This window comes from Nipponia nippon, unplaced genomic scaffold (genome assembly GCF_047370975.1).
Source record: "Nipponia nippon isolate SJK-2023a ecotype South Korea unplaced genomic scaffold, ASM4737097v1 scaffold_4, whole genome shotgun sequence".
In the NCBI taxonomy this organism is placed as follows: domain Eukaryota; kingdom Metazoa; phylum Chordata; class Aves; order Pelecaniformes; family Threskiornithidae; genus Nipponia; species Nipponia nippon.
In genome coordinates, this window is record NW_028262358.1 from 51135991 (window position 1) to 51161876 (window position 25886).

The following is a 25886-nucleotide window of genomic DNA, read 5'->3' on the forward strand; positions in this document are numbered from 1 at the left end:
ACACTGTACAAATACTTTTTGAATAGTATTCTGTTGATTATGTGTTAAAATTCCTGTGCTCTGTAGTTGATATTACATTTTATTATGATTCTTTTAATCAAAATCCTAAAAGGATAAGAACTTTTGTGTCAGGTTTGTTTGAAGTAAATGAGTCGTCTAAGCTCCTGAAGTATTTTAAAATTACTTCACAGTTTCATAAAACTTATAATGTCAAATTAGTTCCAGATTGGGCAATGGTATTGTGTACATCTCTACCTCCCCATTTTAATGTAGTGCTAGGCTGAGTACCCCAGTACCAAGCGGAGTACAACTGCAGCTTTTCCTTATCCCCTTTTTGAGAATGCCATCAAAACGTGAGCACTGATCCATCCAAAATGGCCTCCAGCACTGCAAGAACATCCCTATTGATACTCTGAGACGTGAAACTCTGTAAGTGTTCAGCAACTGCACCAGACAAAACTAAGACAACAGTGAATTTATTTTCCCATGACCTAATTTTGCTTTTCTGTGTCACAAAACCAAATACCTAAGAATTTACTGTTCCCTTTGAAAAGAGAAAAAGGATTCTTAAAATTTCTCTCCTGTCATTTAGCTGCATTTTTACATGGGAAATTAATCAGTATAAAGATTTTTTTCCCTTGGCATCTGTACAAATCATTTGTGGATTAATTATAACATTAATTAATTAATTAATTGTACTTTAGGTCCACGGTATTGTAAATCAGTAGTTTGAGGAGGGGAAAACAGTATTCTGTGCAATTTGCATTTAGTAATTAGGTCCTTTTTCCCAGAGTTATCTAAATTTTGTTCTAAAAACAAATGACGAGAGTACTTACACTGACCTTTCTTAAATTTCTTGAGATATTAATACACCGTTTAATGGTGGTTACATGGTTCTTATGGTAGTTCTTTTTGACAGACATTCATTTGATTAAGATTCATATTGCTGTACAAGAAAAAGTAATAAATTATTTAGTATGCAACCAATGTATTGTTTCAGTAGACACATTCAAGTAACTAGTTGAGTTACTATGGTATTTTCAGATTTGGGGCACTGACAGTTTACTTTTGTGTTAGGATTAAACCACTTTTAATGTAAATGAAAATGCATTATGCAGCACATTGTGATTTAGTCTACATTTGATTCAGATTTTTTATAATGCATTATTTTGCAAACTTTTAAATATGAAATGCAATATCAATCTGAGGATCAATCTACATCCAGAAAAGGGAAGGTACTAATTTACTTTTTTAGAAGAGCAGAATAAAGTACCAACTCAGCAATAACACGTTAGTCCTGATTCTGGCAAATACTTTCTGGGAAGCATGACTGCATTTGTCTTCCATACACGCTGTGTACATTTACTGTATGTACAATTCTGTTTTAAACTTTAAACCGAAACTTTACAAAATTCCTGCATTAACAATTCTCTTTGTGCTAATGGTTAGTTCCTGCACATTGTTAATCATTATCACTATGCATTCATTGCATACACAAAGCTGTTAGACTTTGACTGTTAGATCTTTTATCCTAAATTTGCTGTGAGTGTACAGTACCACATGTAGGTTGCACTGATGTGTTCTAGTCACAGAAATCGAGTTGATCACGCCTGAGAACTCTTTGACAAGAGAAACTAGAACTTGTCTTCCTTTCTCTCCATCTTTCCTCTTCTTTCATGTTTTTATACTACTTGTCCCCGTCCCAAAAGGGAATCTCCTCTGCGCTCCTTATGGCTTCCATCGGTTTTGGTTTTGCCAGCTAGCCTTCATGGGTGTCCCATACCTGCAACACGTTCTGCCCATTTGCAGTTCCTCGTGCTTATTTTGCTCCATTTTGTTTTACAACCTTTTGTCACTTGGATGCCTCCTGCGTGCAACTACACACATCTTTGTCCCTTTGGTGGTCACATTGCTCATACACTTAATGCAAAATGCTTACACATCGTGCCTGACTAGGTCATCACAGTGTTACAATATGTTTTTCAGAAGTAATCATATCTTAAGGATGTGCATCTGAGGTCTGAAAATCCAGGTGTGTGCTAAAAGAAGGGTATGACAATAACATTTTTATATGGTAGAGTGAGATTACATTTAATTTTAAATCAATCCTGCTAAATATTTCCTATGTGTTGAATGAGAACTTCTTTAAAGTTTTAAAAGAGTTTCCAAGCTGTTTGGTAAATATTGTATGGCAGAAGTTCTTGAACTGTGATGCATGTTTAAAGCTCTGAGATCCAGAACGGTATTTATTGATGATTCATTGAGATAATGGCCACAGTGCTCTAGCTCCACTTACTTGTTTTCAACTGCTAAAATATATTGCAGTCATAGAATGATAGAGTCATTTAGGTTGGAAAAGACCCTTAAGATCATTGAGTCCAACCGTAAACCTAACACTCCCAAGTCCACCACTAAACCATGTCCCTAAGGGCCACGTCTACCCATCTTTTTAATACCTCCAGGGATGGAGGCTCAACCACTTCCCTGGGCAGCCTGTTCATATCCGCATATGTTAAATTATCCCCCTTGATTAGTTGCTGTAGCTTCTTGGATTATACTGTATGAGTATGTTTAGGGGTAAGGGAAGGCATGTCCATAAGACAATGGTTCCCATTAAAAGTTATTCATAATGCAGTAATGTTTCTGAAACAATACTCTATTTTTTGATGCACAGCAGAAAAGAGGTGTTCTGGGTACAAGTTGCATCTCAGCCACAAAATAGCTATTATACAAGATCAAAGCAATTGTCTATCTAAATCTAGTTCTCTTCCTCTTTTAATACTTACCTGTTTTGTATCCAATACTTTAAAAGAAAGAAAACATTCTTATTACATAATGTTATATTTAGAGAAGGAGTATTCCTTTTTGCAAGTAATCACCTCTGTCTGATTATCCTTCATGTCTGCTATCTGGGTAAGTTGACAAGAACGGTAGTGGCATTCTCTAATCTGACCTTCATTGAAATAGCACTTCCTAAACAGTCTCCAGTGTCAATTCAAGGGTTAATTGGAGAACAGAGGGAGAGTTTTCAGCCCACCAATTAACTATTGCTAATTCTGTCAAAATTTCTTTTGAAATAGTTAAGCTTAAGAAAAATATTCTGGTTATTCTGCTTCCAGTAGGGTTATGAAAATTTGTCTTTACAAAAGTCCTTGGAAGTTTGCTCTTACGTATATTGTATCTTCTGTTAGGGTTATTAACCCTTGACAACTCACTGCTGCAGTACTTCCAAGTTCTATATATAAAAATTGATATCCCCTCTTCACCTTCCACCAACAGCAAAAAGTGATTTTATAAGACATTAGCATAATGGAACCTTTTCAATAAAATGATAAATTGAGCCCATTTCAGAAAACAGAACACACACTTGATAATTTATTGCAGTCAGTGCCATACTGGAGACCTCATTCGTATCATGTGCTTTTAACACTGATGAGAATGGTGCTATTTTCCCACACCTTACATGGCTGTGAAATTCATTTAAGAGGAGAAATGTTCTTTTCTAATAGAGCCAAAAGCACTTCTGGGAATGCTAATCTTTACATGACATAATTACCTCTCATGAACGTGCTAATTACTTTATTGTTTTTAAAGACCCTTTCATGTTAATTGAAGCCGGTAACATTTGCTAACTCCCCTGTGTCAAGGGGTGGGGTGGGAACACTGTTGTGTCCTTGGAATGTATTCTGATTGTTTATGGGTGACAGCATGGATGGACTTTCTTCTGCAAACACATCACTCGCAACTTTATGCCACCAGCTGGAGGTGGCATTTGTAGGTGCTGTCTTCATTAAACAAAACCATAAATGTTATGTTCTGTGTTGATTAAACAAAACTATAAATGTTATGTTTTCCAAAATAATTGTTGGCATGAATTAATTACTGATGCCACTGGGAAAAATAGGAAAGTAACACTTAGGAAACACCTCTTATGTGTAAAAACATGACAATAGAGATGTAGGGTGATTCTTTTTTAACAGGAAGAGTCCAATTTGAGGCACAAATAAGAAGAATGCTTTGTTTAAAGTTCATTAAAAAACAGTAGTTGCCACTACTGTGCAGCTTAGCGCTTGCACTACATGGTCTCTGTTATGAACTCTTACCACTCAAAATGACATGAAACATAGTCTTCTCTCAAATCACATGCTTGAGAATCATTAATGTCTTTGGGAGTTCTGTGCACCCAGCAAGGACGTTGGGAGAACAGACCTATTAGAAAGGCTTGATCTACAGAAAGTAATTACGTGGAACAGATAGTTTAATAAATTCAGTTGATACTAGAAGATAAAATATAGCCATACAAAACACATCCCGCTCTCTCTTTATAAAGACAAATAGCTTCAATGGGATTAAATTTGAACTTCTGTGAAAAAAAAAAATCATTGCATTTGGCAGGGAAAGACAGATTGTGTGGTGGATTTTTTTGAAGAAAAGAATGGTTTTGGTAGGAAAATGGACCGTCAATTCAAAAGGTCTAATTCATATTCATAGAAAAGCAGAATTAAAGTCAGTGCATGCTCTTGCATTGCTGTGCCAAAAGTCTTCAGAATTTTGCCATCAGCTTTGTTTCGGTGATGGTTTCACATTTCCACTGCTACCTGGGTGACTATTGTTAGAGATGCCAAGGTAGCGGCCTTCGTGTCCATTCAGGCTTCTCTTCAGAGCAGCCAGCAAGGATTTCAGTTGTTTTGTTCATCTTTTGTGCTTCTCGTTTTTTGTCCTTTTGTTTGTTTCTTTCTTTCTTTTAGAGAATATCTAACCATAGGAACTGAGACTCTATATCAGCTTTATGTGGATTTCCAAAAATCCTTCAGTGTAGGGTTTTTTTCCCCTGCTCTGAGGTACATTGAACCTTTTACTTAAACCTTGCTCACCCTTCATGAGACAACACTGCCTACATTATGCCCAGCAACTAAGATTTTATCCAGTTGGAACAGAATGAAGATCCATGCTGTGCAAACAACCATTGGCCTTTGTAATTATTAAATATTTGCTACAAGCTTCTAGAATGTTGGTATTCTATGGGACTAGGCAGAAAGCTGAACTTAGGTAAGATTGCAGCATTTGTGATCCAATTATCAAACTCAAAGGAAAATAAATGAAGAAAATGTCTTCCTTGACCTGCCTTTCACTTATGAGACAGAGTGATACAGTGGCCTGCAAGTGAAACTGTCTGGAATATTTCTGAGCTGTATTGTATGTGCTGTGGCACCATTTTTTGTACATCTACTGTGTCAGAATCACAGTTTCCTTAGTGAGTTATCCAGGGTCTGGAAGTCCCTATTTAATGGTTAACCTTAAGATTCAAAACTAGCATTTTTGAATGCTAGTTAAAAAAAAAAAAACATGAATCTTTGTGTTCACTGATACACCTGAAACCTTACAAGCCTATCTGTACTGTTGGCATCTGTGTGGGTATTCAGTTTCAGGTCTTTGACCTTGAGCACACGTCAGATTCTGATTTAGCAGTTATATCCAACTGCTGCCATAACTGGTATTTGCACATGAATGCTTCAGATTTAGTTTTGGCAGTTTATCTACCTGCAACGATTTCTGTGTTTCTGGAATAGAATATGTGTAACTAAATTTCCACTTAAAATGCAAGCCCATCTGGTATATACATATATTTATATTTATACATATATATATACGTTCATATATTTTAACTACCCTCCCACTCAGCAAAACAAAGATTGCAAAATCAAAGGTAACAGCTGCATCCTGGAGCAAAGTGTCCCAGGGGACCCTGAAAGCCAACACGTTTGCTGAGCACCAGCACTCTCTTTCCAAACTTCCATGATGCCCTACTGGTGCAACAGTCAGTTCTGTGGGTCTTGACATTTAGCTGTTAAAAGACAGGGACAGAGAAAAAGAAAGATAGATATAGATATGGGGATGGGAACTTGAGGTGCAGGGCAGGGGGAACAGCAGGATATCATGCTCCACGTTGATCCTGTTCACCATGTACTATAGTCATTGGATGTTCAGCTTCATGCAATACCACACAACTTGTGAAGGGTTTTATGATAGACCCTGGTATCCTGGTTTCCAGTGCTGGCTGGCATTATTTTATTGCATATTTGCTATGAAGATGGTTTAACCAAAGTTGTAACAAAGATCAAAAATTCACTTGAGCAACCAAAGTATCTGGAGCCCCAGTCCCTCCTTTTGTTCACCACAATTTTCTCCTTAGCTTTGTCACACAATAAATACTCAGTATATATTACTGGAAGAAAACTCTAGCTGGCAACAATTGGTTGATTTCTGGTTTAAAGATATACCACTTGGCAACTGAGTTTTTATCTACTGCAACTCTTCTCAGCCTCCACAAATTATTTTTGAAGTAGCTGAATAAAACATCAATAGTGTTTTAAATAAGTCTGAACTGTAGGTATGGCCAGATGAAGACCCTGATTAACATTATCAGGGACTTTCCCCAAGTAGATTTTAGTTCTCTTTAAAAGAATGTTGTGATTATGCTAATAACAATGAAATAAATAGCAAAATCTCCACTGTCTTCAGCTCTGGAAGGTCAAGATCTAAATTCAAGATTTGATGCACATTAATGATTCTGGATATTGTACTTTTGTATGTCTTGTTACCTAATCTGTGGTGAATAACTATAGATCTTCTTACCCTGGTGTCTAAACCCCACATTGTCCACAGTGATTTTTAACTTGTTAGGAACATAATGATGGCCAAAGCTGAGCTAATATTTGACTCATCTTGAACTATATCTTCTTTATAATTTTAACCATTGAGAAATATTTAGGATGGATTTCAGACCGAACTGTTACCTGTCCTCCACATTTTGTCTCCTAATCCGTAATAGAGATTTTTCAGGTACGCCACATTTAGCAGTATAGATGTGAACAAATACATTTTATTTTTGCCATCCAGGCACAAAGGTCTGTGTTTGACCAGCAATATGTAGATAAATAAAACTTCTTCATTAAATATTGCCATCTGTAACAATGGTTTTCATTCTGCTGTTTCTCCTTGATCTTGTCCATATTTCATTTTACTATCCCTATTCTTCTATAGTCCCCTGGAGTCCAGGTACTGAAATCTCTTTCTCTGGATGAATGGCTTATAAATATAGTATAAATATGGCAGAACTAGAGGGTTGATTACCTCCTGCACAGATACATAGTAGATCAGGAATCTGAGTTAAGTTCTGGAGATGTAGATATAATATCTTGATTGTTTCTTAGATTATTATGATCCTTTATTGAATAACACATGAGAATCAGCAAGAAATCAAATGATTACTGATGAAGGAAGTGGGGAGGCATCTCGATGCAATCTTGTCCCTTTAGAGGCTGCAGGAATGTCTTCTAACTTATAGTATGACTTGGGAATTCAACACTAGAAAGGAGACCCCCCCAGCACATACATTTGTGAAACTGTCAAAAGGAGTGTATGGAAAGGAAAAAAAAAATGCTTTCTTAAGTTCATGTGAGATGGGAGAAAGGGAACAAGCTTTTGTGGAGATTAAAAGGTATGAAGTACACCTCAAGTTGAATGTACAAAATAGTCTTAAAGCATTTCTGTTTAACTTCAACAAAACCGTTCTCCAGAATCATTTGGCTTAATTGATTGGTGTGGCACTAGAGGGACAACTGAGAGTTAAGCTGGCAGCTGCTGGTTCAGTGTCACACTAATTGGGAGTAAGGTAACAACCAGTTGCTAAAGCTCTGTTCTGTACATAGTGTGGCAAGGAGTGGGGTCTCAGCAGTCCATGTGGTAGGAATGCTGACGTGGGGCAGAGGGTGGTTTCCTAAGCTGACAGGTTGCAGAATGATAGCAGGACTTGGTTTAAATTAATCTTCTTGAGAAGAGAATTGCTATGCACTTTAGTCTCTAAAATGTAATGAACATTTAATACTAATATCACATTTAAAGATACTGTACATATAGTATCAAAAATATCTAATAATTGATGAATCAGACAACATATTAATAAATGAACCATATGGTATATCAATAATATCTCTTACTGAGAAGTCCTACAGGGCCTACATATTACTGCATTCTCGCTTGATCATAGGTTTGCGTTAAGGGAAAAAGGAGTAATCAAGGAGTTACAGTGACAGATATTTAGCTATAGTCTTAGAAACTTCATCTTGAGTTATTTTAACTATTTAAACATTAGCTTAATTCCTTCTCATAGAGAAGCCATTGCATTCCTTCTGGATAATAAAGTGTGTTTTCCTGTTGTTTATGAAGATGATCAAGCCAACAGATTTTCTGGCTGGAGATCCCCCGCAGGGTCTCCCCAGAGTGAAGTGTGGAATGGTTATGAGCTGAAGCTCAAAGCTCCCATAGGTAGAATCATGTATCTTGGCAAAGCAAGGGAGCTCACTAGATGGTAGGTACCATCACCTCACTGTGGGGAATTTTCAGATGTGTTGAGGCAACTGTAAGAGTTGCAAGGGTAGGACTACTCTATATCACTGTTTCAAAGACTGACAATATTATTTCCATGCTTCTTATAAAATAACAGATGTAGATGCTCAGCACGTTGTACATGTAAACGTGTCAGTGAGGATTACTATGACTCTCAGCTAACCTGTGGATGGGGAATTCTGTTAGTCAATGCAGGGCTAGAGAAACTTTGAAGTTCAAGGTCCTAGAGCTCAATTACAAGTGCATTCTGTCTCTCTCTCTGTCTGTCTGTCTTTCCTTCTTTTTCTGAAAGACTTTGTTTTGTGTTTTCCTTCCTCCACAGGAGGAAGTTAGCTCTTTGCATGTGTAAAAATTGAATGCTCTAGTACATGTTACTCTAAATAGCTGCTGTTTACTGCCCATTGCTTAAATATCTAAGGCTGATTTTAATAGTCTGGAAGACCTGCATCCCTTCTTCCCAAACCTTCTTGCTGAATGGTTTAAAGAGATAAAGAAGCATCTTGACTTAGGTTTATGTTATCAAGACTGTCTTCTAAAAGCTAAAGGGTGTTGCCACATATCCAACATTTCAGTTTAGAGCATATATAAGCACAGTATGTGAAATTCTAAGTTGACTTTTTTCTTAAAATCAATTCCTACTCTTCACAACATTGTCCTGGTATCGCATTATATGAAAGTGATGCGATTACCATACCATTATGTTGTGGCAATACAGCATGGTAAAGTGCCATTTTTACACAATGATTTCCATTCTTCTGGACAAGTCTTTAAGAGAGAGATTGTCAACTAATAGAAATCTTGTCACTTCTTTAGAAGCAGCTAAGAATCTTCCTCAAAATACTACTTTTAATGAAATAATGTTACCCATGTCATTAAATAGTGAGTTTTGGAAACTAAATAGTTTAATTTTGAAGAATTGGTACTGGTATTTTGTCTCTGTAGTGAAAAATGTTATATCAACTAAGTTATAGGTACATCTTTCCCGAGCCATTTTCCTGCTCCCTATTATTTCTAAGAGAAGTAAATAATCTTTAAAATTCTAGTTCTGTGGGAGCTTCAGAGCGAAGAGCCTGACATGCAGGGCATTAAGAATGAAAAGAAATACCACAGATCAGTCGAGAAGGCAGCTTCTGTGGTACACTGTTATTGTGCAAAATTTTTTAACACACTAAAATATTTGTTAGAATAAAAGCCCTGGCAAGTTATTTAGTACATTAATGGACAGTCCTGTTTTCACTAATCATTTATTTTTCTGCTAGAATAATGATGTAGTGCTTGTTAAGTAAAAGGAAAGAACATGCAGGATTAGCTGTAGTCACAAGTCAGATAGGCAGTTACTTGTCATATTTTCTTTATTTAAATACACAATGGTTATATACAGTATAACTAAAAAAGAATAGCTTTGACTTGGAGAGCTCTCTTGCCTTAAGGAGAGCACCAGTTACAAACAGAAATATTATTATAACATTTTGGTAGCGTGTATTTGTCAGTTATCTCCAGAACTTCTGAAGATGGTCGTTGTTGTGTGCACAGACTTATAATACCATCTATAATAATGTCATTTCTATGTATGTCCCTGTATCACTGGTGGAGATCCTTGAAACCAGTACCTGAAACCATACTGAACCTGCAGCACATACACTACAGCTGGAACGATGCAGAGAGGATTAGTGTGACTACGAAACAAGGATGATATGCAAAGAGACAAGTTTTGTTAAACTCTCTCAGTTTCTTTTAGTTTATAAAGAAATAATGTTGTTTCTTGTATGTTCAGTCATTCAGATTAGGGACTCTCTTTTGGCCAACAAAACATGAAAGCCTTGACAAACCAATTAGTTATTCAGTTTGTCCTTCAATATTAGGACTGAAAAAAAATGGACATTGTGGTAGGAAAATGGATTTGCTCTTTGGTTATAAGCTGAATTCTGGCCAGGCTTTGTTCCCAAATTTTAGAGTAAACATCCATCTTGCAATTCCATTCATAGCTTCTAGAGTGTTACTTAGGATCATCTCATACTAAGCTGTATCTGTCATGAATATTTATACAAGGTATATCTCAAATACTTTTCCAAAGGTATTTGTGAACTTTTTTTTGCTCAGCAGTTAACCAACTAGTTTATACTACCAGTCACATTTATTAAAAGCTTATAGCACCTTCCATAGTGTGGTTTCCAAATATTTGTCATTCTTCTCTCCTGGATTGTGACCTGTCAGTAACTGTGGGTTTCTTTTACTAATTGCTAAGTAGAATATTTTCTGAGGTCTGTATTAGATTCTGCGGCCCTACATTATGATAGTTTCACTGATTTATAAATATATTATAGGTTATAGGATCTTTTTTTTAAAATTAAAATTTCTGAAAATCTGCATAGTATTTGAAGCTGAAACTCTTTTAAAAGCATATGTATATGTGAAAGTAACTGTAAGACAATTTTAAGGAATAGATACAATGTTGGTGGAACTAATTTTTTTTTAATTCAATTTGCATTCCAATTCCTTTTGATAGCTTTGGTTTTAAGTTTTGAATAATGTGATTTATAATGTATAATTTATACAATGATGCTCCTTTTCCAATAGTTGATAAATGTCACTTGATATATGTTTATTTAATATTTTAAAAAGCTTTGTGTTAAATTTTAAACACTTAAGTTTATATGAGTGTAGATGCATGTGTGTGTCTGTGTGTAACCACCGTTATCTTTAATCTGCTAATCAATTGTACGTACATTTGTTCTCTACTTTTTCTGGCGATTGTCACTCAGGCTCTGATGAAAGAGTTTGGTCAAGAGGGAAAACAAAAGTTCATCTAAATTCTAGCTTGTAATATAACCTTGAAACATAAATTTCCCTTATTTCCATTTACATAAATATCCATTTGATCTGTTTCATAAGACATTATCACTCTCTAAATACAAGAAATTTTGCATGCAATTGTAAGTGTGCAAGTCTTTGCATTCATAAATTCCACACATATATCATATACTTTTTTATCCATGAAAAACATTTGTTCTTTACAAATAATATGATTTGGCAAATTCAGATTCTTGCTAAATGTAGAGGTTGGGAGTTTGGATTATTTGGAGATTTTCAAATCTCAGGGATCTTTCTAGACTCTGTCAATACCAATTTTTACAGCTAGCAAAAGTGCTTTACAGATGCTGATTTTTTGAAGTGGAAGGGTGTTGGTGAGAAGTAACTTGGGTTGAAGTTACTTTCCATTGAAGTATCTTATTGCTAACATCAACTTTCAGTAGGGCCACTGCTGAATAAAGTTCCTTAATTATGCTGAAATGTTCTATGGCTTGATGCTATGCATAATCTCACTTTACCTTATTTCCCTTGTGGCAAAAATTTGATTTCTATTTTGTGGAAGTAAGATGATGGCATTCAAACTTGGAGCTCCTTGTCAGTGTAGCTGTCCATATAGTCCCTGTATAGAGTGACATATTTCTTAGCTTTTCATCATTTTGCTGCAAATAATGTGTACCATCATTCTTACTAAATACGTATACACTTATGAATGACATGGATGACTAAAATGAAAGCAAAGAGCTCAAGCTCTTTGATTTAATTTTTAGCTCATCAAAGGCAGGTAAACTTGTAACATTGTTTATCACGATTTCTTTGGTCAAACCCTCACACTATTGTCATCTAGTATACAACAGCCCTTATGAAATGACAAACACTTTCTTACACTTTTTAATCAATACATTGTGGCATTCTTTTTGCAAATTGCCAATAGTTCTGTCTGTTCTACATTCTTCTGGTCCAGCCCTTATCTTTTCGTAGATCATCTCTGATATAATACAGCAATTTAGCTTTATATATCCTGTCGGGGAGAATATTCCTTTCCCTCATCATTCTTCCTTTATGGTGTGCCTTTTTTTCAGAGTTAAAACGTAAGTGACTTCTTCATTGTTAATTTCCTCTACTATTTTTAAACCTCTTTGATCGAGTCTCTGGCTCTCATCTCCAGCACTCAGCTTCTCTGCTTATGCAAAATGGCTCTTTGATAGTATGCCTGTTACTCTGTCATGTTGTTCAAAATCAACAAATCACAGTGCTGCTGTCTGATTCCTTTTTTATGTTATGGAAGGAGCTGGTTTGACTAACAGCTTCCTATGTTTATTGTACTCCTGCTACTGCTACTATCCCAAAATGTTTCCTAGATCCATATCCATCTATGACATTTTCTGCCCTCTGTTTTTAAAAAGCTTTGCATTGCCATTTTTTGCTTACGCAATGTTGTTTCCCCACCAGGGTTCAGTTCTGTGTCCTCCCTTTCCCTTTCTCCTGTGGCTCCCATTTCCCTACTGTCATTGTTTTCATTAAAAAAAAAAAAAATTGCAGAAAATGAGTCAAAACTGAATGTTCAGTTGAACGAATTTATTGCAAATCTGAAAAGGAACCTACAGCAATGAAAAATTTAGTATAGCTGGTGAATATTGGTGTTTAACTGTCACGGACCTGATCTGCCAACAGTCTGTACCAGCTGTGTCTGTTGTGCAACTGTGGATGAGACGTGGATTTCTCAAGTCTTCCCAGAGGTTGCAGCTCTTCCAAAGTTTCTCTCATTTCTGCTGAGAATAGACTTAGGGCACTGGAATCATCAGTTCGTATGAATGTATGAAACTTAAACAAAGTGGTAATTCCTGTCTTTTCTAACTATTGCTGAAGCATATAACATTTTTCAGTAATGCTTTTGAACCTGAGAAGGTGCATGTGGAATACTAAGCTGTTGCAAAATTACTGATGTTCTATATGCTCAACCCTCAAAATTGGCCATTACTACCAGGTTATTTGGTATATGTTTCCTTACGTCAGGTAGAATCTCTGAAAATCTCTCTGAATATCAAAAAAGTATTGAAAATAATAATATTTCTTTAGAAAAGTAATCTTTAGAAAAGTGAAGCAAACGAAAAATTAAAAATAGCTGGACAGATCTTACTCTTTTGAATGTGCAAGGGATCAGAACTAATAAAAAGACTGAAAGCATTAGCAAAAGAACAGAAAATGAAAAGCACTTTTTAAACAACATTGGTGTAGAAGTTATGATCATTTTGTAATCAACATGAAGACACTTAATACTTTAAAGAATATTACTGTGGGAGAAACCTTCTTCAGAAAATTAAGATGCAGTGCAGAACACAATTAGCTTTTGAAGCTTAAGATGGCAGCTTGAAGTTCAAAAACAGGCAAGGAAGTTCAAAGAAAATACATAAAGATTTATATTCTAGTAGTTCAAACTCGTAAGACCTGTTGTCATTTAATTGCTAAAGTATCTGTTATAACAGACCTAAATATCTTCAGTATTTGTGAGTTCTTGTGGATAAAACCAAGACCATAAATATCTCTACTTTTAAAAAGAATGTTTGAAAGTCATTTGGTAAAGAGTCGCGGGTCAGGTTTTTTTCATGGGCAGGAACACAGAATGCCCCCAGCAGAGGGCACGGTCTGGGTTGCACAGAAGCAGGACTGTCCTGTGACTTTCCCATTGCAGCCTGGAGGTCAAAATAGATTGGACCACTGGATCTGTAACTACAGATCCAAGCTACAGTCTTTCCGAAGGGACACAGCAGCACAGTGAAATGTAGTAACAGATTACTTCAATCTCTTTCCCATATGAAATATGACAGTGGCTACACCAGCTCAGATCAAAGATTCATTTAACTTAGTATCCTATTGGCAGGCCATAGCTTCTGGCAGTAGCTTGTAGAACTCAGTCTGCTAATGCTTTTTTCCAGGATGCTATCCCACTCTTGGTCACTTTCTTTATGCCTCTTATGATTTTGTAGACTTCTATGACATTCCCATTTACCTGTCAATTTTTTGGGCCAAGAAGTCATTGTCTATTTAAGTGATTGTGACATGGATGCTATTGATTATCCATTCCCCCTTTTTTGTATGTTTTCAGTTGTACCATATCCTGCTCTGAGATGGAAAGGGTAGAATTGCACGTGCTGTTGAAAATGGAGCACATCATGGATTTTTACAGCATTTGTACAGCACTGTTTCTGTTGGGTTTTTTTTTCCTCTGTTCCTCTCTTAATAATTCCTAGCATTCAATTTACTTTTTTGATTGCTACTGAGCATTGAGCTGACATTTTCATAGAACTATCTATTATAACCCCAAGATCTTTTTTCTGTGTGGTAATAACTAGTCAAGACCATCACTGTTTGCGTAAAATTATTTTTCCCATGTACATTACCTTACATTTATCTACAATGAATTTCATTTTTCATTTTATTATTAGTCACTCAGCATCCTGCATTCTTCAATGTTTTTTCCAGTTGGCCTTCATTTTTACTACCCTGAATAAAATCATATCACCAGCAAACTGTCATTTCACTGTTCATTTCTCTTTTTCTGATGGTGAATACTCAAGTCCTAGCACAGTTTCCTTTTGAGACTGCACTGAGAAAACTGATCATTTATTCCTGACCTTTGTTTCCTCTGTTTTAACCAATTATTTGGCCACAAGGGAAATTTTCTTTTTATTCAGTAACAGTGTAATTTCTATTAAAAAACTGCTGAGGAAGCTTTTTTAAGTTTTAGTACCTTGCATAACTAATAATAAATAAATAATAATTATCTTCCATAAACTTTGCTACCTCATTATTTATTCCTTGGGTAGTCTGAAAAATGAACTTTTCCAGAATGTTTTGTAATAGGGTAACAGACTCTATGACAAAACTAACAGCAATTCTGTTGTTGCTGCTTGTTACCAGCCTTTCGTAGTTACTGGTAATTATTATTGATATGTTAGCTTGCCTATATCTGGATAACATTAGTTGAGTAGAACTGGTGGTTTTGGACACTGAAAGTAAGTAGAGAGCTAATACAGAAAAGAAGCTTAGTAGGAATAGCCATTATTTTGACTGAGGGTATGCTGTTATTTGAACTTTCCATCAAAAGAAACATCTAATTAGATACTGTGATTGCACACCAACACTAGGAATAAAATTTCCAACTAATCAAGAAAGCAAAATTTGAATTTTACATTCTGTATTGTCAAAAAGGTGGTTGCCTAAATTGTGCATGATCTCCTATGCAGATGTACCTTTGTGAAATGTCATATACTTGAAACTATAAATAAGCTGATACAATCTCACCTTCAATTTGCAAATGCAGGCACCCATAATATAAATTTAAATATAGTTTCTTTTAATTATTTTCCTAAGTTCTGTGGTGCATTCTCAATTAAGAAGCCGATGATTTCATGATATTTTACCATTTCCATGATCTGTCAGTGCTTTGTTTCTTGTTAGACATGGGTATTTTCTGGCATATCACATGCTTGGTGTGATGGCACCAACAGGCTCTGCAACTTCTTCAACCTCCATCCCTCCTTGTGTGTTTAACTGGTTGCGTCAAAGGCCAGCTGTGAAATGGGGCAGTTGTGTAACCTTGGATCAGACATCTGTGAAAAGAGCTGTGAGAGAAAGAGCTGCAGGAAGCCTTGTCGGAGGTCTCCACCTCACCCATCCTCGGTGGGCGTGCTGGCCTGGGATCTGCATTTAAGCTCAGGCCCTTACCTTTGTTCTGTCCCTGGGCTATGCTTTTGGGTATGTTGTGTCTGGATGTATATCTTCTTGATCCTGGCCTTGACTTGCTGACTTGATTTCCTGGCCTGACCTGGGACCAGCCTCATCCTTACAGACTTGCTTGGTGATCACTGGTTTGTGAGTGACCATCACTGCACCTGCCCTGCTCCCCCTGCTCAGGTGCGGGGGGTCTGAGCCCCTGTTGGCCAGGCCCTAGCTGCTGGTTGCCATGCCATCACCGTTGGCTCCTGACTCCCCTGTCCTTCCCTTGCTGTGCTGCACCCTGGCACGTGAGCGTTCAAGATTTCTGGGTGTCGAGCTGTCCAGTCGTGGCTATTTCCCTAAGCATGCTGCTGTCTGTACAGAAATCTCAAACAAGCGTGCACATTCTCAGATTCCGCTGGGACAAAAAGGAGGAAACCAGAGCTGTGCTGGAGCTGATCAGTACAACTGACTTTTAATTTGTAAACATTTCTTCGTTTATTTGCTGAAATTGTGCTCAACTGGATCTGCTGCTCATACTGAAATTGTGCTCAACTGGATCTGCTGCTCATACTGAAGTAGGAAATGTGCCACCCATGCTTAGTTTTATGGAGCAGCTTCACCTCCCCTTATGTGCTTAGGCTTAAACCCAGAAGTCCCTGCCTGCAACTACAAATACGCCATTTCCAGCCAGTTGTTATCACTGCAGGTCACACTCAGTCCCTTCAATGAGGCGAAAAGAAGCTCAGGGTGGTGGTTTGCAGGGGATGTTATGGTTGGTGCATAGTGGTTTCCCCATGCACAGGGAGTACATTTTCAGGGAGACCTTTTCATACCCTTAGTCTTGAACACTTTGTTGATGTACAAGGTATCACTGTTTGTCTCCCATGTATCATTTGCCAAGCTTTCAGCAGTCTCATGAAATTGTCTTTTTTTCTTTTTGTTTCTGTGTTTTGCTGTCTGGCAGGGTCATCACAATTGTCTTTATCTCTTCTTGCTGCCTTCACTCCTCATTGTTAATACCATGCTAGCTTTAGTGTTGAAGTTTGTCTGAAAATCAGAGAGCAAACTGAAGGAGAGAAGAGTATATTATGAGAAGTAAGAGAAAAGTGAATCTTATGTAGCGGTCAGGAAAGGGAATGAGAAGGGGGAAAGGTAATTACAGATGTTAGCTGGGTAACAAGATAATGAAGGAAGAATTTGGGTGAAATACAAAAGTGAAGGTAAATGATGCTGGGGCTCAGAAAAGGGAAGGAGAAGATTCTTTCATGATAAAGATCGAAAGATAAAACCTAATAAACTATTTCACTACCCCATTCCAAATTCCAGAAATTTAAAATAGATCAAATACTTTTCTTTTTGCATTTTTGTAGAATCATCCTGGGTTTTTTGCACACAAATATTTTTCACCAAGAAGGAAGGAGTTAAAAGGATAAATGTCCCCCCGTTGTCTTTGTCAAGTACTTCTGATATTCCACCTCTTACATAGCCAAATTCCAACTCTTCTTAATATCCTCTCTTACTTTAATTTGTAGTCCTTTTTACAGTGACAAGTCAATTTCTTTTTTCTAAATACCTGTCTTCCATATACTTTAATTACCTGAGATCCATAGACATTCTGCAAATCGTATTTGAGTCTCAAGAAAAGGAATTGGTTTTTTAAGGTTTAGTCTATTTAATATTATTATCCATACCACAAAATACTGCAGCTGTTTTGTCATGAGTTCTTGTCTACAGCATTACCAAGTGGGATTCATCTCACCTAATTTTAGAGGTTTGCAATGTAGATACCTCTACCAGACCTAGCAGTCCTAAATCCCCACACCAAACAGACCCTTTTAGGTACAATTTATTTGACATATTTATATCTTTTTATATCTACTTTAGGATGAATTGAAACAAACCATAAAAGTGCCTATTTTTCTCACTAGAATATAGCACGACCAGTTTAGATGAATCTAGCTGTCAAATAAATGCCGTTCTCATGGTCTAAATTAGATAGGCGTCATAAAGAATAAGTATCACCATCAACAGGTAGAAATGTTTTAGAAATGTGTGCATCTGCATATATGTGCCTGGGGAGGAAAGCTATGTGCTCTGTGAAATCTTTGCAGGTAAAGATGGGCAGTTAAAAAAGAAAAGATTAGAGGCAGAACATACCAGTTGTATTTTTGGAAAGTGAATGGAATCTTTTAAGTCATCTCTCTTTTTTTAGGCAAGGAAGTGCAACCTCCATACTTTTTTTTTATTTAGCTTTATGTGGAAGTTTTCACTACTTTGAGACTACTGGGCTTATACTGCAAATGTTTTTCCTCCTACTGTGTTGAATCAAGCAAAGTCCTTCAAGTGAAGACAGTTGGAAAAATACTTTTTTTTTTTTTTTTTTTTTCCACTTCTAGCTATGTATTTTTCATTATGTGGGTGCAAATTGCTAAAAGGGTCTGAGAGGTCTCTGACAGCCAGTCTACGTTTTACAAATCATGACTAGTCTAAATGTAAATATAATGGAATCTGAAACAATGTTAGCTTTATGTAATTTTCAATCTGTTGAAAGACTTTCTGTAGCTGTGTCCTCTTTTAAATAGCTAAGTTAAAGGAAAGACTCAGTAATCATTATCTATATGAAAATGCAGTTCAAATGAAAACAGTAGGCTAGCTCCTAATATCCCTATTCAGATTTTATTCATTTAAATAGTCATGTGGATGATAATGGGTGTTTTGACTGATTAGAGAGTTCAGTATCAGGTCTATAGTCATTATGACTAATGTTTTCTGATTAACTAGTCATGCATATCAAAATAATTGGTCTGTGCTATCACTAACATGTATAAAGCTCCCACAGCATATTCATCATTAACAACACAGAAAAAAGGAGGTAATTCAGATCCTAAGGAGCTTAAAAATCTAAATGGGGAGACAGTACAAAACACTGGGATACACATCAGAGAAAGCTACTTTCTCTTTTTATATAAAACACTAAAGGGAGAGAACAGTTTTAATACTTTTTGTGATGGGATGTTTGTGAGGAAATTTGCTTTGAAGAGGTAGAAAAGAGAGAGGGTGTCTCATTGGGATGAGAAGACAGGTCCCGACATAGATCATAAATGAGCAGCCTTTTGCATTCATATCTTCATAAATTTTTTTGGCCGGTAAAAGCAACATAATTAAATGAACTCAATAGTGAAAACCACCAAGCATTTTACTAAAACTAGCCTGTAATAAATGGCTTTATCTGATGATATTTGAAAGTGAAAATGGGAAAATAAGGATTGTTTTCTGAATTCTTATTAAACTTTTTAAAGTTTTACACCAACAAAGTGTGTGCCTCATACATATACATTACATGTATAATTCACATATGTACAAGTACGTATATATTCATACATATTAGCCATACATATTAGCCTGGTACCTGTTAAATGTACATTGTTTAAAAGTTACTGGAGATGTTGGAGGTATAAAATGATCCATAAATTGCTTTTGAAAGTGGAACAACAGATTTTGTCTATCAGACCCACTCCTGCTTTTTAACTAGGAAAATTCTGTCTCAGACTTCTGATATTCATGTTTGGGTAATTTATTGTATACTTCTCTAAAACTGAATGGGAGGAAGCAGCTGATCTGATCTTATACAACCTGCAGCGTGGCTTATTTGAATCTTCCTCCTTTCTTTTCTATGGCTAATTTGAAGATCTACATCAACAAATAGCTAATACAGAAAATACACTAGAGAGAAAAGCAGAATATGAATTAATAGCAAAAACATTGAGAAAAATTTTAATGGAGACCAATGAGAATATGTGAAACCTGTCATCTGTGTATCTTGGATCACTAAACTGTAAGCTCTCAACATACAGTGTCAGACCAAATAACCCCCTCATATTTTCCTTTGGGATTTTATAACTACCCATGTTAGTACTTTTCCCGTTGAATCCTTGGCCTACTGACTCTATCTCCACAGCCCTTTCTTTCTGCTGTTTTACTTCTATCCTTTTACAAGCTTTTTCACAGCTCTTTCTCATGACTTGGCCATTTCCTTAGAAGGCTGAGCCAAGGTTGTGATGGTGGGCCCCAGACCTTTGATACTCTTGAACTCAAGTAACTAACCCTGAGGTAGAGGTGGCAGGGAAAAATGCTTATAGAGGAGCTTATGGAGAGGGGGTTACAATACTCAGGATATTTCTGTGTGTCCTGACACTTTTTCTTGCTCCAACACTTTTCTCTTGATCTTTGTCTCATATCCCTGCTCTAGTATTGCCCTCAGACATACTTTCAATATTTCCAAGTGGGAAGTCATTAAGTTTCTCCAACATTTGCAAGCTTCACTCGAATGAGAACATTAGTAGAAAAAGTGGCAATCAGCACCACGACACCATGTTAATTGCATAGTATTCATTATGATTCTAGCTTGGAATTATTTCTCATATATTTAAGGAGCTATTAAACATCCATACAAGTGCATTCAATACAAAATATACTAGAGAAAAATTACTGTTGTTTTTCTTGACCTGTCATGTATTCCTGAATGACAGGGATGCTGTCCCCCAGCACTGAAGGATAATTAAACTTTCAAAATCGATCCTTAACCCCACCTCTGATGACTTAGTTTGAGCAATTCCGTTTACATAGGACTTAAACTCATTTTTTTTGAGACAGTATTTCTGGATGTTAGAAAGGAGATGTAATGAATTTAGGTTAATATGTTACTTTATCCCTTCTGTCATGTTATTTGATGGTTAATATAGAAAGATAATAAAAATTGAAATAATTTATTTCTAACACTGTAGCATGACCTGAGGCTATAACTTATCTCATTACCAGAGCTATCTTAGTAGGTTAGCCCATGCATACTTCTGCTTTGAATTCTGGAAGGTCTTGGAACCTTCAGGAGATGTTCTTGATCAATTAGTTTCTTGCTTTATGTTTTACTCCAATTTTTGTTAGGAAATTTTGTTAGGAAAATATCAATACTAGATATTGCTTGTAGTTTAAAAATGGAAACAAAACAAAACAAGAAAAAACCTTGAACAGCTCAGACTTATTTTCTGCTTGCTCCCACTTGGATAATTCTAAATTTTCTACTTTATGAGACATTAGTGTAATCTGTATTCTTTCAAAGTAAATATCCTGCTTATTGAATGGAATCTCAGAACTATTGAAATAACTTCTAGAACTCACAGAAAATAATATATAGGAAGAATGGAGGGGCAATCTGGTGACATTTTTGAAAAGTAATGGAAAAGTCTAGGTATATTAAACCTAAAAGCTTAATTGAAGTTCCTGAAAATGCTTGGAGGAAAAATCTAACACTTGGAAGTAGCTGACAGAATCCAAGAACAGCAGTAACAGCCAGCACGAATTTATCAAAAAAAAAGATCATGTTGAACTGTGGAGAGAAGAAAGCAGTAGATATCACATACTCACCTTGGTAAGGTTTTTGACAATTTAGCATGATACTGTCATTAGCAAACTAGGGGTCCAGATATAGATAAAAATATAGTAGGGTTTCTGTGAACTTGTCTACTAATCTGTAGCTGGGAAGTAGCTATTAGTAGTTCATCATCAAAATGGAGGGATATATTGAATGGGTCTGCCCTACATCTGATATTAATCAATATTCTCATTAATGACCTGGAGGATGGAATAGACACAGTACTTATTAAATGTGTAGGCATCACCAAGCTAGGAGGAACTGCAGATAAACTAGAGGACAGCTTGAGAATATAAAATGATCATGACAAATTGGAAATATAGTCTGGAAAAGAACGCCACGCTGGTCAGAAGGGGCCAGCACAGGGTATTGCACTTGGCTGGCAATATTCAGCAACACAAATACAGAATGGGTTACAACGGGTGAAGTAGATAAGGGTTTGAAGGTTCATTTTAGATCATAGACTGAACAGGAACCAATTAAGTTATGCCAATAATGTTAAACAAAATATTATACAGGAACAGATAACGAGAAGTATAACCTTCAAGATGTCTTAAAAGAAAATAGAAAAAGAACCCTACTGTACTCAGCATTAGAAAGACTTCAGCTGGAAAATTATGACAAGTTTAGGGAGCTGCACCTAACACTATTTAAAGAAAAGTCTAAGAGAAATACTTTGAACTCTAGAGAGTATTACGTATAAGAAAGGAATTGGGGTTAGCTAGCCCATGAAATAAAAAACCAATACAAAAACCTGCTGCAAAGAGAAAGAAAATAAATTGGTTTCCATATCTTTGGTGAAAAGTAGAGGATATAATTGTTAAATTTGAGCACAGAAAATTAAAGCTAAAAATAAGGAATATCTTCTTAAAAATAAAGATATTGAAGTACTAGAACAGATGACTGTGAATTCTCTATGACTGCAAATGGGAGAGGCATTTCTTGGGACTCCGGACAGGAGACATTCCCTTAGTTTTCCTGAAAGATTCAGTCCTGTAAGTGTTCTTATCAAATGCAAAGGGCAGTTAAGGTAGACCAGTATAGCCAGGCAATTGTGTATTAAATGAGTTTTACTATGCCGAAACAAGTTATGAGAGGAATTCACCAATGCAGATGGAAATGATTCATCTGGCTGCTAATTTATCACATGTGAATAAAATGAAAGACTTTTTTTATTTCTGTGCTTCCAAGTCAGATTTATCTGAAGCTTGACCTACTGGAGATGGCTTCTTAAAAAGTTAGCCTATGATCATGTGCTGAAAAATGCTTTTGGACCTATAAGAAATTCAGGTTTGTAAGGTCAACTTTCTGGTGGCATCTTTTTTAGTTTGCAGTAAATGAAAGTAAAATACTTGTCAACAAAATGACAGATCCTTGTTGCACCATCTTTAAGGATAAGAGTAATGTAATGGTAGAGACTCAAAGTAAACGGCTTCTCAAAAGACATGCTGATGTACCAGCTGGTGTGGGAAAGCTAGAAAAGAGTGTCCAGACTAATGGATGAATCGTTGATCGTCAAAAGAGACTATTATGGGATCCTTGCCCCACAATTAAGTATTTGGAATATGGACCTGAAAATTGAGATTGCTGTGACTTTACCTTCTCAGAAGAGAATAACTGCAGATGCAGCACATTTGTTTTTCCCTCAGTCTTCCTCCACCCACCAATGTATGTAACTGCAAAGAAGACTAGTAGTTATAATTTAATTTATTTGTTTATGGTGTTAATGGTCATGTTCAGTATCAGAATCAGCATTTATAAAGGGACTTCCATTTTTTTTAACTTGTAATTTGCTGTGTCTGCACATTCTTGCTGAGTGCCAGTATTATAAATTATTAATGGAAAGCTTTATGAAAACTTATAGACCATGATTGAATGAGGAAAGATGAGGTTCTAAGGTTGGTGCTGCAGCAATTTTAGTGATTACTGGCATGGTGCCATAATTGCAATTCTTATTAATATTGCTACGTCACACGTGGTGCATAAAGCAGATTTCTTTGTTCCTGTTTCTTTCAGTTCCCCTCTGAAAAGGGGTTCAAGGGGATGCAGTCTCAGCCAAGGGCCATGCTAAAATACACAGTGACATTAACAAGTCAGTAAAGAGTTTAATGCTGGCCAGCAGTATTGCGCTGTATGCTGACTTTTGGCATTTGCATTTTTAATTCAGTCTTTGCTACTCCTGGTGATGCTGCTCAGGACATACACCTAATGATGTAAGTGCACTTTGTGAGACTAAGATCAGCACATCTGCATAAAATGGTGAATGGATTGCTGAAAATTTCCATTTACACTTTCCTCCTAAAATCAGAACATTCCTCTTGTGTTGTGCCTTTCCAGCAGCCTTGCTATAGCAGACATTTCAAAAGTTATTCTGAGTCTCTGAATAGATCTGTGCTGCATAACTGCTCCAACTCATTATATTATAAATTTGTTTCTTGTGTTTCAAATTTGTGCATAGGGGATGCGTTTGGGGGTACTTTTTATATTCATGAAAAAGGAAAAAAAAAAGAAAGTGCTAAGAAAAATGAATATTGAGCTAACGTAGTCTATTTTTGCACGGAGTAAATATCAAGCTAATGCATAAGATTTATCCTCTGTAGTAAATCAGCAATATGTCTCATTTTAGGCCTCTCCTATGACTGCTATTTTTTACTGCAGTATTCAGTCATGCTGATTTATGCCATACTATCCTGTGAATATTTTGCGGAGTATTATCAATAATATAATTTTATCTTTGGGTCCGGATGGAATGAGCTTAGAACACAATGCAGGCAGAAAGCACGATTCCTGCCTCAAGTAGTTTACTACTTGAAATAAACTTGGTATAAAATGTGAGACAGGGACACGACATCAGGGAGTGGAGAACTGGATCAGGAAAGGCATCAGCCCAATTTACAAACTATTTTATTCTGTAAGGGCTCATGTACTCAGTGAGATGGTTCTGTTTGACTGGAAGGGTTTCAGTAGAGTCATGGCAGGAATCCTTCTGTAGAGTAGGACTGACTTAGGACAGTGAGTAGTGGCATCACAGCTACTCAGGATAAGTGCTTCTACATGTGAATAGAAACAGCAGTCTCATTAGTCTCATTAGACTGCCCATATAAGAAATCAGAGCGATGGGAGAGGACTGGTGATACCAAAATAGGTAAAGGGCTCTGGTCTCACTTCCCACACTTGAGACCGAGTCAGGAATAAGTGGCTGAAATCATCTTGTTTGTTGTGGGCCTCTATTAGCAATAGCATTCTTGTTTACTTAAGTTTTGTACTATTTCCTTTGAACTGTGCTAAAGGTATTGCCCTTTTGTTTTATTGATTGACCTGCTGATCCTGCATAGAGGAACTGCCAAAAGTAAAATTCAATCATGTGCAAGTGTAGTCCTCCTCGTTACCATAGTTTAGATTTTTGTTGTGGATTCTAGCTCAAATCGAGTCTAATCCAGATGTGCTCTCAGTCCTGGTGCTAGGAGCTTCAGGCAAACTATGAGTGGATAGAGATCCAAATGTCCAAGATTTTGTCATATTTAGTTTGGATTCACCTCTCAACATTGTACTATGTATCAAATAGTTCAGCATAAGCCTTTTTTTTTTTTTTTAGTTGAACTATTTTAATCTCAGAACTGTGTTTTACACTGATTTGAGAAGTGTGCTCTCAACCTTTTGAGTTGCAATTATTCATATGAAAAGTTCGTATGTCTATGAATGTACGGATGTGTGTTAATTCTCCATAAAAACTGAATTCCATTTAAGTTCTGCTATGCTTTTTGTTCTGCTGTGGTGATTAATATTCCCTAAGGACACATAATGAAAACACTTGATAGATCAGTTGACTGAAATTAATATTGGATACATCACTGATGTACTCTTATGTAGCTTACGATTCTGAAAACTTGAAAAAGTGCTATAAAATTTATTCTTTCAGCAGTGTACATCTTTGAAGACATCTACATTTCTTAGAAAAAAAGTTTTTTGGATGACAATTCTCTGAAGTTGAGTTGTGGAAACTAGTTGCACATTTATGTTAGGACACCTGTAAATAGGTGTAACATGAAACTGGTAGGCATTTTCATTGGCAGAACATAGGGTTTGACCCTTACCATATGAAGGACATGTAAAAATAAAGCAAGTCAGTAATGTTTAAAAATATTATTCCAGATCATGCACATACATAAAAAGTATATTGCTGGGAAATGTAGGGAGAAGTAGGAGAATGGGGAAGAAGACAGTGAAAAACTTTTGATCTCTAAGGGAGTGCTATTGGTTCTGAAGTTCACCACTGTTAATGGGTCAAATCTCCACAACCATTCCTCTTGATATTGGGAAAAATCTGTTAAAAACATTATCCTGGTCTCAGTTCAACGTCTGATAATAAGCTTGAGTCTCTGAACTTGGAGATGTCTGTCTAGATTAAAACCACACTATGAATTTTCCATCATTTTCTAAGGGATAACTATAGCCATCCTAAAAAGGCATTTACTGAAAACAGTGATGAGGATTGCATGTGAAATCAAATTCTGTAGCA

The 25886-nt window shown here is 36.3% G+C and overlaps 1 protein-coding gene across 1 annotated transcript in view; it reads left to right on the forward strand.

Moving 5' to 3' along the window:
• The window catches only part of PRKN (parkin RBR E3 ubiquitin protein ligase), a 780164-nt gene that overhangs the window by 265521 nt on the left and 488757 nt on the right, over positions 1 to 25886 (forward strand). The window lies entirely within an intron of this gene.